At 47.0% G+C, this 16,251-nt stretch overlaps 1 protein-coding gene and 1 pseudogene across 1 annotated transcript in view; both read right to left on the minus strand.

Moving 5' to 3' along the window:
- The window catches only part of P4HA2 (prolyl 4-hydroxylase subunit alpha 2), an 85,064-nt gene extending 81,446 nt beyond the window's left edge, over window positions 1–3,618 (minus strand). The window contains exon 1 of the mRNA XM_063810627.1: window positions 3,595–3,618. The gene's annotated coding sequence lies outside the window, so the exon portion shown is untranslated. The remainder of the gene's footprint in view (window positions 1–3,594) is intronic.
- Window positions 3,619–14,066: 10,448 nt separating this feature from the next.
- On the minus strand, window positions 14,067–14,407 carry LOC134809974 (short transmembrane mitochondrial protein 1-like; annotated as a pseudogene).
- Window positions 14,408–16,251: the final 1,844 nt, after the last annotated feature.

Genomic DNA, 16,251 nt, shown 5'->3' on the forward strand with positions numbered 1-16,251 from the left:
CATTTACAAACCTGTCAAAGCTATTCCTCTACATTTCCAGTTGTCAGAAGTTGAGACTGCATGCTTCAGGCTCTGGAAAAGCAAACCTCTGAACTGTGACCAGGTTGCCCTGAATCTAGAGACTCACTTGGGAAGAACTGGCATTAGTCTTTTCCTCCAGAGAGGACTGTGATCTGCACTTACTGTGCATTTATTCAGATGTTGTGTCTGTCTTCGCTTAAGTTTTTATTTTCCTTTCTTCTCATAGATCTTCTGTTCATGGTTAAATTTGTGCTAGAGATTCCCTCTTAAGGCTCCTTTTGCCTCCTCCCTTCCCTGAAGGAGCACAGTTCAGGGCAGTGGGCAGGTGCTGATAGAGCAGTGAGGCAAGGCGGCGTCCTGGTCCTGCTGGTGACCCCAGATCATGTCTGGCCCTTGTCTCCTTTTGCTTCCCAAGGGGTCAGACTGTGTGCATTGAGGCCCTGAGGGCGCCCCACCGTAGCGCTGCGCAGGTGTGCATGCACACACGCTCCCTGCAGCCACACCCAAATAGGGTGGGGTGGTGGAGGAGTCTGCCCTTGCCTCCCCACCCTGCCTCTGCTGACTTGGTCCCAGCCCTACCCAGTCATAGGTGGGAGAGGAGAGGATGACTGGCACCCAGGAAAGCAGGGAAGCATTATTAAGCACAGGAGTGGGTGGAAAAATACCGGGAGCCATGGGCCCTGGCCCCCACCTCTCACTCCCACTCACCCGCAGAAACTCGACTCTCCCACTGGCCACCACAGATCCACTAGCCACTGGTACTCACCTTAATCCCATGACATGCAATAACTCCTTCCCCCAGCAGGAACTACCAAACAAGAGGCTCCCTGCCACCATAGGCTACCCCGAGATCAACAGCTCCACCCCTTCAGGGTTGCAGCAACTACAGCAGCCCCTGCCTGGGCATCCTGGTTGGGGGTGGCTTGGAGGGCAGCTAAGGGGAGTGGCATTCAAAGCTGACAGCCTGATTTGTCGTTTCCCCAGCTTCAAGGCCCAGCCTCTACCCAGTCCCCCAGCCCACCTCGTCTGCCCAGGGGCCCTGAGTGTAGTAGACCATGAAAAGCTTGGGACAGGGTCCTCATAGGACAAGGTTTGTATGGCCCAGGGTCCCAGTACTGAGACAGGGGACATCAGAGTCTCTCTCCAGGAGGGGGAACCAGATCCAGGATCCCCAATTCACAGTGCTCCAGGCTCCAGCCTACCTGGCTAGGACCAACTTTCATTGTTGTCCCCAAACCTGCTACATCCCTCGAACCCCAGGGCCCAGTTCCTTACCACAGGGGCTTTCAGACCAAAGACATGGATATCATCCTCTACACCCTCATGCCAGCCATAACATCCTACCCAGCACTGTGTCTAGGATTTTTGCCTCCCAAGCATTTTTAGACCCATTTCAGGCAGCTGAAGGAATCTCTCATTCCTTTGCTTCAACTCTTCCAGGGCCCTCAGGATGGAGTCCCTGGTCCTCCTCCTAACACTTAAGGTCTCCCTGACCTCAGGGCCCTCAGGATGGAGTTCCTGGTCCTCTGCCTAGCATTTTAAAGCCTCTCTGACCTTGGGGCCCTCAGGATGGAGTCCCTGGTCCTCCCACTAGCATTTAAAGCCTCTCTGACCTCGGGCTGCTGACTACTTTGTCTCACCTCCTCTGCTACAGCAGACAGTCCAGTCCAGCATCCTCTGAGCTAGTCCACCTTTTCATAGCCCTCAGACCTCTGAAGCTCAAAATGCCTTTCTTCTTTTGTCATGGCTCAGCAAACTCCTACTCACTCTTCAAGGCCCAACTCTACTGCCCCCTCCCCTAGAGCAAAGCCTCGGCCCTCCCATCCCCAGGGAGAGTTAATAGTTTCCATCCACATGCCCTCCATCCCATCCCTTCCAGTTTTGCCTGGTGCCTCTGGCACAACCTGTTATCTCCTTGGTCAGACCCTGGCTCAGATTTACCTCTGTCCTGCCCAGCCTCCACCCAGGCCAGGAAATGGGAGGTACAGGGGTCCTGGAGAAGCACCCACCCTCACTCAGGCACACAAGCACACACACCCACTCACACATACACTGGGCTTCCCTTCCTCCCACTACCTTTCACCTCACCTCCCACATCAGGTTTCTGCAAGCATCCTGCCTAAGTTCTCAGTGGGAGGTAAGTCTTGGAGCAGGGGTCTTCAATCCCCAGGCCATAGACCATGGCCTGCTAGAAATTGGGTTGCACAGCAGGAGGTGAGTGGCTTGCAAGCGAGTGAAGCTTCATCTGTATTTACAGCTGCTCACTATTGCTTGCATTACCGCCTGAGCTCCATCTCCTGTCAGATCAACAGTGGCATTAGATTCTCTAATTCTAGGATTCTAGGAGTAGGGATTCTAGGATTCTAGGATTCCAGGAGTATGAACCCTATTGTGAGCTGTGCAAGCAAGGGATCTAGGCTGTACATTCCTTATGAGAATCTAACGTCTGATGATCTGTCACTGTCTCCCATCACCCCCAGATGGGACCATCTAGTTGCAGGAAAACAAGCTCAGGGCTTCCTTCACCATACATTATGGTGAGTCGTGTAATTATTTCATTATATATTACAATGTAATAATAATAGGAATAAAGCGCACAATAAGTGTAATGTGTTTGAATCATCCTGAAACCATCCCTGCCCTCCATCCATGGAAAAGTTGTCTTTCACAAAACCAGTCCCTGGTGCCAAAAAGGTTGGGGACTGCTGTCCTGGAGGGCACCTGCTCCCTCCTGCATCCTCAACCTCAACTCACTCAGTCAACTAAATATTTATTAAAAGGTCATGCACAGTGGTTCACGCCTGTAATCCCAGCACTTTGGGAGGCCAAGGTGGGGGGGGGTCACTTGAGGCCAGGAGTTCAAGACCAGTCTGGTCAACATGGCAAAACCCCGTCTCTGCTAAAAATACAAAAATTATCCCGGTGTGGTGGCAATCACCTGTAGTCCCAGCTGCTCAGGAGGCTGAGGCAGGAGACTTGCTTGAACCCAGGAGGTGGAGGTTGCAGTGAGCCAAGATCATGCCACTGCACTCCAGCGTGGGTGACAGAGCAAGACTCTGTCTCAAAAAACAAAAATACCTATTAAGAACCTTCTATATGCCAGGCATTGTGTTGCACACTAGGAAAACATTTTGAACGAACATGTAAAATAACTACAGGCTATAAGCAGTGCTATCAAGGAAATAAAGAAGGCATTACAGTAGAGCATAAGGGATTCTCTTCATATATGGAATCTGGAAAGGACTCACAGATAAGGTAACATTTGGGCAGAGAACTGAGGTGGTAAGATATCATCTGTGCAGGTATCTGGGGGGATTACATTCCAGGCAGAGGGCACAGGAAATCCTAAGGCCCTAGGCAAGCAGTGACTGAAGTAGTATAAGTGAGGTGGCTGGAAGTAGTAGATAAGATCATCAGAGAGATGTGAGGGAGAGAAGGCTGTGTTGGCCTTTGTGAGCCATTTTTCCATGGATAGCAGGACTATGCAAACCCAAAGTCCGAGAGAGCTGAGAAGCCAAAGAAAGAGGTTGACAAATCCATTTTCTCAGAGAGAAATATATAAGAGGGACTTACGAACAGAAGTGATGTCTCGAGTGGCTGCAAGACTGAATCCTCACACCAACCAGCCTTCCAGAAAGTATCCTTTATATAGCAAGCTCTTAGGGTAAAACATGTGCAGCTGGTCCCGTCTTCAGACTTTCTTGCCAAGACTCGTGACCACTGGAGAGGTTAAATAAACATCTTTATGAAGAGTTTTCTATTCTACAGGCATTGTTTAAAGATCTTGCTGATGAATATCTTGGCATCTAGGGGTCAAACATTGGTCATTACGGTGGTTTTGGATCAAGTGGCCTGGAACAGTGGCCCACACCTGTAATCCCAACACTTTGGGAGGCCAAGGCGGGAGGATCTTTCAAGGCCAGGAGTTTGAGACTAACCTGGGCAACATAGCGAGACCCCCTCTCTACAAAAAATAAAAATGAAAAAAAAAATAGCCAGATGTGGTGGCATGCACCTATAGTCCAAACTACTCAGAAGGCTGAGGTGGGAGGACCCCTTGAGCCCAGGAGTTCGAGGCTGCAGTGAGCTATGATCTTGCCACTGCACTCGAGCCTAGGCAACAGAGTGAGACCCTGTTAAAAAAAAAAAAAAAAAGCATCATTCTTGCCATGCAACAGGCTGTTCTCCTACAGCCATGGTAAGGACTTTGACTTTTACTCTGAGATGGAAAGCCAGAGGAGCGGCATGACCTGGAATTATGTTTTAACTAGGATCACATTGTCTGCTGTATGGAGAATAGGCCCTAAGGGGCAAAGGTAGACACAGTAAAACCAGTTAGCAAGCATGACTGCGTTCATCCCTAACTAATTCCAAACTAGCCCACTCTCCCCAGTCCAGATGCCACTGTCTCATGCTGAACAGTGTAACGGCCTCTGCCTTGTCTCTCTGTCTCCTGCCTGGCCCCTCCCTCAATCCTTTCTCTACATAACAGCTAAAGGAGGTTTTTCAAGTGCAATTCCCTGTCAATCTTGCCTATTATAGTTTCCATGGCTCCTCACTGCTCTTAGGACAGAGGCTAAATTCCAAATCCCAGCTCACAGGGCCACATGAGGTACACAGCCCCTGCTGGCCTCTGTGGACAACTTGTGCCTCTGTAACTCTCATTGTGCTTATCTGTAAGTTCAGCCCCATCAAACTCTCCTCAAGACTCTTGCAGGCTTCCTTGACCCTCCAAGGAGGTTGAAACACAAATGGAGTCCTTTCTGGTTCTCTGAGTGACAAGCTTTGTTATTTGATACTTTCCTCCTAGAGAACCAAAGAAAGGGGTGAAGGTAGGCGGAGCCCAGATGCAGCTTCAAGCCAGCCCTCCCTTCATGGCCAAGGACTCAGCCCCTCTAGGGGGTGTGCTAGCTTGGCCCTGGGCTCACAGCCCTTGAACTGCTGAGTTGGATGGGTGGGAGCAGTGTTGTGACTTGCACCACACCATGATGCTCAGAAGCCTGGGCTGTGGGCCCTGAGTCCCTCTGCCCCACCTGGGGAGTGCCCCACCTCCCCTCCACCTCTGGGTGCCCCTGTCCAGCTATGTGCACTCCAGTGCTATCCTGGACAACTCATTCTTACTCAACTTCTTGTCTTGCACCCCAGGCCGACCTCTGACTTGCTTTTCATGTAACTTCCTGGTTTATCATTTTCTCACAGAATAATCTGTCTTTCTAACAACATTCCCACAGCACCTCTGAATGGAGGTGGAACCTCTAAAAAGGTTTAAGGGTAGTGAAGAGGTTTCTCTAATAAGCAAGCACTGTCCTCCTGTGTCCCCTCTACCACAAGTGGGAAACTATTTGGGTCCCTACAGAAACCAAACCTCAACTTTGCTAGTGTCTGACATAGATCCATTTGTGGCTGGAATGCAGAGACTAGAAATCCCAGGAGAGGCTGCTAGAGACCTCACTGGGTCCTGCAGGGTCTGGAGTCAGTCTCAGCCATGTGGGCTCAGAAACCCCATTAACCAGCCCTTAAGTGGGTCTGTCAGGCCTGGTGAGCCAAGCTCAGAGGCTGATGCACCACCCCCGACACCCAATGTGCACACACACACACCAGCTTCACTGACAATGGCTGCAGTGCAAGAACCCTCAGCTGCCATCCAGGGTGTTCTTGGTCTGTAATTGAATTTTCATGGGAAGCTGGAGCACACCCACAGTCTCAGAAGAAGGGAAGGGAGTTGGATAATAACTATTATGGGAGCTAATGTGTCCCAGGCCTTCATCTCCAAGCCCTTAGTGAACGATATGATTGTTTTTAATCCTCATACCAACCAGAAAGGAAGTATGGTTATTATCCCCATTTTATGGATGAGCTCAGAAAGGTTAAAAAACTTGCCAAGGTCACACACACCCTAGCAAATCTCCATGGCAGGGGCAACCAAAGTAACGGCACATACCAGTCTTCCATGGAGAGTGTTGCCTGCCTACCAATGGTTTAGTGACTCTGACCAAGCCATTTCTGAAGGGTGCTGATCTGTTTCCACTTGGCAAGGTCCCCAGAACAGCCCAGAGTGCAGGCTCAACCTTACCAACTTTTTGCATGGGGCATGGAATGGTGGAAGCTGGGCAAAGTGAAGGTGACCCCTGAAGCTTTGGATCTGAGTGTGGACAAGGCTGGTGCCACAGCACCTGATCACCAACTCTGATATGCATGAACCTACCACCATGCCTGCTTGACTCACTCCTCTGGTCATGATCCCGGCTAAATGGGTCATCCCCACCACTCGCTGACCCTCCGTGGTTCCAGGAGCCTGCTGAGAGACAGCCTGGACTGGCCTCTTCCCAGCCCCCAGGGCTCTCTCTCCGATTGCTGGAGACTGTCTCACCACCCAGAAAGAGATTTCTGGGTGGAAGAAGTCTCTTACTCCTCAGTCCTGTCACCCTGTGCCTTCCCAGCCAGTGTTCCTGTCCACTCTCTTGCCTGCCCCTGAGGCACCACCCCTCAAGGCCCTGTCCTAGCTCCTCCATTCCTCCCCAGATGCTCATTGTCTAGGGTTGTTTGTGCTGTTTGCGCTGTCTAATAACCACATCCCTTCTAAACTGTCCCTACCCTCCTTTTGTGTTCTTACTCCAGCCACACTGGACTTGTTCTGGGAGGACAGTGATCAGAGGCCACCTGGCCCAGTCAAGGAACCACTCCTCCCCTTCAGGCTCAGTCTGAAGCAGGCTGCCCTGTTAGGGCTCCACTCTGGTCTGTCTACTTCCCAGGCGGGTGCCATCTCCAACAGCTGATTTCTGCTTATCTCAGCAGGACATCAGCTTTCCCATCAATTCTGTGAGCATGCTTGCAACCAGGAACCCTGGCTGACTCTGCTGTCACAACAAGGGCCTCAGGAACTCTGCAGTTATGACCACTCCCAAATAGGTATCTCCAGCCCAGACCTAAATATTCCCTACTTCCGAACCTTAAAGACGGACATTTCTGAGACCCATACCCAAATTTCTTACATCTGTAAACAACCTACTGCTGCATTCTTCTTCCTCTTCTTCTTCTTCTTCTTCTTCTTCTTCTTCTTCTTCTTCTTCTTCTTCTTCTTCCTCTTCTTCCTCTTCCTCTTCTTCTTCTTTGGCTTCTAAATATTGATTTTAATTACTTAGAAACAACACAATTTCGTACCAAATGTTTAACAAGCATCTTTGCTAAAATGTGAAATCAGCATTATTTGCATCCAATCAGCTACATAAAACTCACCAATTTTTCATCTGACAAAAGGTAGTCAAAATCCCAAAGAATAAGGGAAAGACTACTCATTAAAGGTCATGTTCACTAATCTAGCACCGTAATTCCAGTCTTAGAACCTCCCAAACGGCTGAAAGGAAGATATGGAAAGAGATAAGGATGTCAGAAATATAAGGGTAATGTAACAAGAAAAATCCAAAATTGTATTTAAAAAAAAAATACCTTCTCCCAAATTGAGAGGGAGCCAAGAGACCAAAGAGTGCCTCAGACAAGTCCAGCTTGGTAAGCAAATGAGTTTATGAGGACTTACACACGAGGCATTCCTGGATGGCAGCGGGACAGCTTTAGAGATCTGTTCCACCTCCCATCCCTAAGCTGCTTTTAAGCTAATTTTCTGGCTCCTTGCTTCTTCTGTGTGTGTGATGGGACTCTTTTCCTTGGTAGGTTCTCAGCTATTCTCTGGGATGTTTGGGTCCTCAGGGTCATTCGCTCCTTGGCTGGGTACCATGGCCTTGGGTCATCACCTGATCTTCAGAGTTCAGGCAGCGGACATACACCCTTGAGTCACCTGGCCGGGGAACCTGTCATACTTCAATTTATCCCATTCCGCAGCTCTTATATTCTTTCCACCAACCTTGCTCGAGAGTCCCTGAGCAGGAAACGAGGGGAAGAGCTATAGAGGTCTATAATGTATAGCCACAGTTTGTGGATACAGGCCACTTCCATGGTATACATAAGAGCATAAAAAGCAGAAGCTATCTATAATTATGATGCCTATTAGCAAAACATAATTCCAGCAAGTAGGTAAGCTGTGTACCTAATTTAAGAATGAGTCAAAGTAACCTAATTGAGCTATATCATGGATCTGAATTGACAAATGATTTAAAGCATCTGTGACATGATTCTCTTTATCAGAGAAATAACAGGTAGTGCCTATGAGGACGTATGTTGTTTGGTCTCTGTCATGTTGGCAATTTGGCCTCCAGGTGGAGGCAGTCCCCAGTGAGCCGGATTGCCTTATTGATGCTGTTGAACCAATCATTCCAGTTCTGTTGGGAGAAAGGCAGAATATTCCAAGGCATACTGTTATCATTTGACAGGGGGAGGTATCCCTATACCCAGTAACAGGGCTGGTTGTTGACTGTTGCTGCAGCTGCAGCCCAGTCCAGGAAGACATTACTAGCTACCATGGGTAGCAGAAGCCATGGCCTTTGGGCATAAACACAGGCGTTTAGTAGAAACCCTCATAGGTGTATCTATTCCTTGTAACTTAATTATTGCTAACATAATCATTTTTCCCATTGGCCCTATTAGGGCAGATGCCCTGGGCCTCGAGCCTGGCTTACAGTACTATATAGGGTTTCCCTCCACAGGGGTGGGCATAAAGCCAATTGGTAAATTTCTGGCCTTGCCTGTGCTATCCACATTTAACGCATCTAGCACGTGTTGGTGTTGCTGCATGTCGATAACGTCAGTATCTCGGATCTCCATCAAGGAGCACGGCTGGGACCATTTCCCCTCAGTCAGTCTTCATGGTGTCCTCCAGGGCTATAAAATCGATCTAGTACGGGGGCATTTTCCAGCTCAACTTTGGGTCCATGTAGCCATCGCCACTTGGTAGATCCACTGATGTGCTCAGGGGCAAAGTCTGGCCATTTGTTTCAGGATAATGGATCTGAGTCTCAGAGGTAACCCCAAGAGTTTGTGGGGCCTGGTTTACAAACCTTGCCAAACATTCACAGGAAGTGATGCCATGCATGGTAGTGGGTGACATTTAAAATTTGTATTACAGGGAGATTCTTAGTCCAGTCCTAAGACAATGCATGTAAGGCCTGCCCCTGTTGGGTTATATGGTAAGTGGAACTTTCAGTCTATGTTTTGTTCTGATGCCCAGTGTTTGATATTATGGCCTGTGAATTGGGGCCTTGATCATTATCTATCCTTTTTGGTATGCCATACATGACGTTAAGGGCAGTGAGGGCTGGGCATGGTAGCTCACACTTGTAATCCCAGCACTTTGGGAGGCTGAGGTGGGTGGATCATTTGAGGTCAGGAGTTCGAGACCAACCTGGCCAACATGGTGAAAACCCATCTCTACTAAAAATATAAAAATTAGCCAGGCATTTTTGTATTACAGGTGGGCGCCTGTGATCCCAGCTACTTGAGAGGCGGAGGTTGCAGTGAGCCAAGATCGCACTACTGCACCCCAGCCTGGGGGACAGATTCTGTCTCACACACACACACACACAAAAGAGCAGTGAGACATTTGATGATCTCCAGTTGAGTGGCACATTTTATTGGGAAGGCCTGTAGCAGCCCCGTTGTGTCCATACAAGTTAAGGCATACCTTTTCTTTCTATTCTGGGGCAGGGGACCAATACAATTGACTTGCCAGGCTCACATAGTTTGTATGGCTCGATGTATGTGACCTGGTGTGGAGGGAATCTTTCTAGGTCACAGTTGTGAGCAGATCTCATGGTTCTGAACAGCTGCCAAAACATTTGCGTATTGGATAGGGATGCCTGCTGCTTTTGCTATGGGCCACTCTGTGATTGCCCCTGGTGGCTGTTTTTATGATGTGCACATACGGCATTTCCTCAGATGGGCTTGGGCAAATTGCCTGCACGTGAATGAGTAAGGCCACTCGCCTTTTGATTTCCAGAAGGTGGTTTGGGCTATGTGCATCCATATGGTACATCACAAGATGGACATCCCTTTCCTGTAACCTGATGTGGATGTCTTGCCACATGGTCATTCCCCAGAGGATCCTGCCCCAAACTTGCCAATTGTCTGTGGCACACTGATTGATCCACATGGTAAGGCCTCTGTATGTAGTCCAATTATCTGTGCAAATGACTAATGGCCAGGGCTTGTGGGTGATGAGTATCCAAACTGCCTGTAGCATGGCCCATTGACTGCTTTGTCCTAATTCCCATTCTAACCATATGTTGTCAGTGTCCATATTCCCCATGATTGCCAACCATTGGTGTTGGGTGCCTTTGCTAGACCCATCAGTGTATTAGGCCCTAGTGGGTATCAATGGAATCCCTTCATATATGATGGTTGGCCTAGTAGGTAGATTCATTGCCATGTCGGCCCCTTCCACTTGTTCAAAGTGGATGGGTCTGAGCATTTTCTGTGGTGCCTGACTTACAGGACTCATGGACAAGACACCCTCTGTTGTAGATAGGCATGCCACTTCAGCAGTGTGTTATAGTATCATCCCAGAGGTGGGCTTGGCTAGAAGGCCCTCCATCTCCCCTTTTACAGGAGAGGCAGTTTTTATTGTGATGGTTTGCTTTCTGGTGATGGCCTCCATTTGTTGCAATGCCCTATATACAGCCAGAGTTGTTGCTCCAGGACTATATAGTGGGATTCTGCCCCCTTGCATAATTGAGACCAAATCTTACAAGTACCATTACTGTTGGTTGCTTTTGCCACAAACACCATTTCATCCCTGCGGTATCTCTAGTGACTTCTAATGCAAAAGGGTGCTGTGGCTGTGGGGCACCTAATGCTTGGGCTTGTTTTACCAACATTTTTGCTTTGTCAAATGCCTCTTGCTCTTTATGTGTCCAGTCCCATTTTGCATCCCTTTTTACTAGGGTGTGTAAAGGCCAGAGGGTTTGTGTCAAATGAGAGATGAATATTTTCCAGTAGCCTAATAAACCTAGGAAAACGTGAAGTTGCTTTATTGTCTGAGGAATAGGCTACTGTGCTATCTTATCAATAACAGCTCTGGGTATGTTTCGTGTCTTATCCATCCAGGTAATTCCTAGGAATTTGATGGCTACACTGGGCCCTTGTATGTTTTGGGGGTTGACTTCCCATTCCCTGTCCTTTTTAGGCTGTCTAAGATGGTGTGCAGGGCAGTCTCCAGATTTGTAAGAGATTCTGAGGTTAACATTATATTATCAGTATGGTAAAACAGGAAGACTGAGGTAGGCAAGAATCTAGATAGGTCCTGTGCAATCATATCGTGAAAGACGGTGGGGCTGCGCAGATATTCTTGTGGTAGCACCTGGAAAATCCATTGTTTGCCCTCCCAAATGAACGCAAACTGCTCCTGTGAATCGTCTGCTAAAGAAATACTTCAAAAGGCATTAGCCAAATTAATCACAGCATGGACATTTCCCAGCTTAAGGACCATTTGCTCTAGCAGCTGAGCAATACCGGGTACAGCTGCAGGTACAGGGGGCATCACTCTGTTTAGCTCACGGCAGTTTACTGTCATTTTCTAGGTATCATATGGCTTCTTCGCAGGCCACATAGGGCTGTTATAGGTGCTCTGGACTATTTGTGCCTTATGTTATTCCTGGATTGTTCAGATGATTTCAAAGCATCCCCCTGGCAGGTGGTATTGTTTCGTGTTAATTGCCTGCCTATACCAGGGCAAGTGTGCATTCAATTGGCCCATCCCCTTTTTGTTCTTTGATTATTTCCTAGACTTGGTCCTCGTTTTCAAACAGAGCCTCACTCTGTCGCCAGGCTGGAGTGCAGTGGCATGATCTCGGCTCACTGCAACCTCTGCCTCCCAAGTTCAAGAGGTTTTCTTGCCTCAGCCTCCTGAGTAGCTGGGACTACAGGCACGCGCCACCACGTCCAGCTAATTTTTGTATTATTAGTAGAGACGGGGGTTCACCATGTTGGCCAGGATGGTCTGGATCTCTTGACCTCGTGATCCGCCTGCCTCGGCCTCCCAAAGTGCTGGGATTACAGGCGTGAGCCACTGCGCCCGGCCCGGTCCTTGTTTTTATCTAGCTCATTAAGGTCCACAAATACCTCGCCCATATCATAACGCTTTTTAAACTGGAAATGACCTCGACATTCAATGAGTACCTAAAATAATTTTAAGATTTTAAACTATACAGAATTTTAACCTACACACATTTATCTCATTTACATGTACTCAGTTTATTCATTTTTAGCAGTTTATCTAGATTACTTGTGAGAACCAAGACAGTCAACAAAGCTAATCATCATTGCAAGTTATTTCCCTGTTAACCATTTTCATAGCTTGTGAATATCAGGTGTTCATCTAAGCAAGAGCCTTAAAGTTAAACACATGGGGATTCTTGCTGATAACTCAGAAAATTCAGTTGTTTTCATTAAACCAACAATATTGAATTAGTCTTGCTTATCAAAAAAATCATACAGACAAAGATCATTTTATTTTTGGCTGGGTTTACAGTCTTCTAACTTTCATGTAAAACCCTGACCCCTTAAAGTATCTAGCAGAGGCAAATATAAAATGTATTTTATCAGAAGACTCAGACAAAAATGTATGCTGACACTTTTGAAGATATCTTTATTTTTATTTACTAATAATTAAAAAGCCAACTTATTTAGCAAAGATTATTGAATTCCTGTGAACTTGAAAAGCATTTGGACTTTATACCCATTTATTTATAATTTTATTTGGTAGCATGTTAGAACATATAATACATGCACATATATAATATATTTAAACATGTATATACATACATACACAAAGATCTGATAATTTTACTTCAGAACTCTAGCCATGAGACAATATAATAGATTTGTTATTTTTACAAAAGACAGTTGGACCCAAATTACTTTTGACAAAATTAGGACCTGTTATGGCTAAGCTCTATTTTCACTGATAGGTAATCCAAGGAAAGCTGTGGATCAAAATTTGGGGGAAAGAAGTTTCCATGGCAGTTTGATTTTTAAAAACCTCTTTTTTCCTTTTCGGTTTCAAATGAGTTTTATTGTTTACATTTTAACTAGAACTGGCTTAATTGTATAAGAAAAACAAAATCTCCAAATAACCTTGAATTAGTCTTACCATAAACAGTGAGTTTTATCTCAACACGGTGGCTTAATAACAGCAGATTCAAAGCATGTGGGAAAAGAAAGAGAGAAACAGAGAGCATATGAAGATACTATTTAACTCTATAGTTGCAGCTTAACCATTTGAGCTCTTTTTTGTTGTTGTTGTTATTTGCCCATCAGTTTTAGAACGTGCACAAGAATAGGCCATCATATGTAACCTGCTGGTGTCCTAGAAAACCTGGCATGCCTTTCACCTTCTGCAGGAGTTTTTACCCTTTCTCCCTTTCCTGCTTTCATGATTTCTCAGTAGCTACCCTTATTGCAACAATAGCACATTTATTATCTTTATCGTATTTTAATATCTTAACTTCTTACAATAGGTGATTCAGTTTCTGCCAGTGTTTTCCCAGAGTCCACGGTGGCCTGTGAAGATTGAGCAGTCGGGCAACTCCACACCACATGCATGTTGCCAACCACCCTAGGATTCTCCCTGCAGATGCGCCTTCCTAATTCATCCATTGGTTTCTCAGATCCTGCTCATGACAGCAATTGTAATGAGAAAAACCTGGAATTGTATTTTAAAAAACCTTACCCCAAACTGGGAGGGAGCAAAGAGACCAAGCATGTCTGGGACAAGTTCAGCTTGGCTAGTAGATGAGTTTATTAGGACTTATGCATGAGGCACTCCTGAATGGCAGTGGGACAGCTTTAGAGATCTGTGCCACCTCCCATCTCTAAGCTAATTTTCTGTCTCTTTACCTACTATGTGTGTGTGATGGGACTGTTTCCCTTGGTAGGTTCTCAGCTATTCTCCAGGATGTTTGGGTTCCCAGGGACACCTATTCCTCAGCTATACACCATGGCCTTGGCTCATTGCCTGGCCTTCAGGGTTCAGGCAGTGGACATGTACCCTTAAATAACCTGGCAGGGGATCTGTCACACTACATAGGTAGTTCTTAACTTGTGGCCCTATTTTTGTCCTAAGGCAGCACCGGGTCTAGCCAAGATAAAAATCGCTGAGGTTGGAGATGAAAACAAAAGCCTTTGGTTGAGATGGTAAAGGAGGCCCTCAAGAGTGGTGGAATCCGTGTATCCAGAAGGCAGTGCTGGAGTCGGCCTCATGAACTAGGGGGTTTTTTCTCGGCGTTGCCCTTTTTCATTTCATCAAGTGTTTTATCCAGGTTTGGCGTGGCATAGTTCTGAGCCAGATACATTCCAATCACATTGCCAAAGTAAATTCAAGCAGGAACTGGAGCATGATGTCGGCAGGGAGGATGGGGAAGGCAGGGAGGGCGCAAAAGGCGGCTGCAGCTCTTCGGGCTGGTCTGAGACTCTGCACTTTTTTTCTTTCTTTTTTTTTTTTTTGAGACGGAGTCTCGCTCTGTCACCCAGGCTGGAGTGCAGTGGCGCGATCTTGGCTCATTGCAACCTCTGCCTCCCAGGTTTAAGCAATTCTCTGCCTCAGCCTCCCAAGTAGCTGGGATTACAGGTGTGTGCCACCACGCCTGGCTAATTTTTGTATTTTTAGTAGAGACGGGGTTTCACCATCTTGGCCAGGCTGGTCTTGAACTCCTCATTTCATGATCCACCCACCTCGGCCTCCCAAAGTGCTAGGATTACAGGTGTGAGCCACCACATCTGGCCTCTGCACTCTTATATTGGCTTCCCTTCTTTCCTGTTTTACTCTCCCCAGTCACTTATTCCTGTTCCTTTGGATCCATTCCCAAATAAATCACCTACACACAAACTCTTGACTCAGGCTTTGCTTTCAGGAGGAAACCTGGGCTAAGACAGTCGACATAAGAGTGGTCCTAGAAGGCAGACCTGCAAGGAAGGGATTCACAGCTGTGATGGCTCTACTTTCTACAATGGAGTCACGGCCCTGATAGGAAACATATGGAACCCTGGAACAAAGAATGGGAACATTTGAATAGATTAATGTGAGAATTTTGAATTCCTGGATTCTCCTAAACCTTCAAGGCCAGCAGAAGCAGCTATCTTTCTCCTGCTATAGGAGACAAGCCTCTCCTTGCCTGGAATCCTGCCAAGACTCCTCCTAAGGCAAGTGGCCCCAACGATGATGCTTATTCTCCTCCATATCCCCTACCTCCCTTCATTGCCTGCAGACCAATAACTAGGGTTAGGTCTCAGCACAGCCTAAGTGGAGAAATACAGTATCTGATTTATAAGCAAATAGCATACACATTGAAAAAATTACGGGACCTATGTTGTGGCAGGAACAGGGATAACAGGGGTGTGAGGAGAGGGTTGTAAGAATGTATCAATCTGGGGGCACTCTCATTATTCAGGGATTAACATCCAATCGAGGATACATAAAACCATTTTCACATGCTTCTGAGATGCTTCTTTGAAACTTGGACACAATTACGACCTTCGGAAATGAAGTAGAGATGCCAGAAACTTCCTTGGCAGAATACTGAAGGAGTCAGAAGGCTCAGAGGGATTAGCATGTTAGATTGTAGTTATTATGCAAGACCAGAGAACCTACTAGAAGACTACATTCCCATGGGAAGTCCAGAGGCCACTCTTTTCACCGAGGCAACACAACATGTAAAGGTGAGGAATTCTTAGTGTCAGTGGGGATGGTAGGACTCTGGAATTGCAGAGACCAGATGGGTAACAATCAACAGAGGCAGGGTAGATATAAAAATTATCACAAAATGGCCAGGCGCGGTGGCTCACGCCTGTAATCCCAGCACTTTGGGAGGCCAAGGCAGTTGGATCACGAGGTCAGGAGATCGAGACCATCCTGGCTAACACGGTGAAACCCCATCTCTACTAAAAATACAAAAAATTAGCCGGACGTGGTCGCAGGTGCCTGTAGTCCCAGCTACTCAGGAGGCTGAGGCAGGAGAATGGCGTGAACCTGGGAGGCGGAGCTTGCAGTGAGCTGAGATCGCACCACTGCACTCCAACCTGGGCAACAGAGTGAGACTCCGTCTAAAAATAATAATAATAACCACAAAACCAAAGTGGCAGCTAAGTGCTTTGACCCATAGGGTCTATCTATGGCAATGGCTAATAGACCATAGTGTCCCTAGAGTTAACTAAATTGGCAGATGACTGGGTATTACTTGACTGTAACAACAGCAATCCCCAAAATCAAGGGCTCATGAGCAGAAGGCAGATGACAGCTGCCATAATGGAAAATAGTATTTCCTCATAAATTTCCTTGATCTAGGCCAG

The sequence above is a fragment of the Pan troglodytes genome, chromosome 4 (genome assembly GCF_028858775.2).
Source record: "Pan troglodytes isolate AG18354 chromosome 4, NHGRI_mPanTro3-v2.0_pri, whole genome shotgun sequence".
Taxonomy (NCBI): Eukaryota; Metazoa; Chordata; class Mammalia; order Primates; family Hominidae; genus Pan; species Pan troglodytes.